The following is a 651-nucleotide window of genomic DNA, read 5'->3' as shown; positions in this document are numbered from 1 at the left end:
ATAATTTTCTCTCTTCTTTTCCAATTATTTCTCCTTTTAATTTACTTCTCTTGTCTTATTGCTCTTGCAAGAGTTTCAAGCACTATCTTAAAAAAGGAGTGCAGGTGGACAACTTTGTCTGGTTCCTGATTTTAATGGAAATGCTTCGAGTTTTTCTCCATTTAGAATGATGTTGGCTGTGGGCTTGTTGTATATAGCTTTAATTATGTTGAGGTATGTTCCCTCTAGTCCAATTCCCTCTATTTCTAGGATTTTGGACATAAATGCATACAGAATTTTGTCAAAAGCCTTTTCTGCATCTACTGAGATGATGATGTGGTTTTTGTCTTTGGGTTCATTTATATGATTAATGATGTTTATTGCCTTGTGTATATTGAACCATCCCTGCATCTCTGGACTAAAGCCTACTTGGTCAAGGTGGATGATCTTTTTGATGTGTGTCTGTATGCGGTTTGCAAGTATCTTGTTGAGAATTTTTGCATCTATGTTCATTAAGGATATGGGTCTATAGTTTTCTTTTTTGGTTGTACCTTTACCTGGCTTTGGTATTAGAGTGATGCCACCTTCATAGAAGGAATTTGGAAGTTCTCCCTCCATTTCTATCTTTTTGAATAAATTAAGTAGTATTGGATGTAGATCTTCTTTAAATGT

This window comes from Nannospalax galili, unplaced genomic scaffold (assembly GCF_000622305.1).
Source record: "Nannospalax galili isolate Female #2095 unplaced genomic scaffold, S.galili_v1.0 scaffold356, whole genome shotgun sequence".
Taxonomy (NCBI): domain Eukaryota; kingdom Metazoa; phylum Chordata; class Mammalia; order Rodentia; family Spalacidae; genus Nannospalax; species Nannospalax galili.
Note: the sequence above shows the minus strand (reverse complement) of the source record.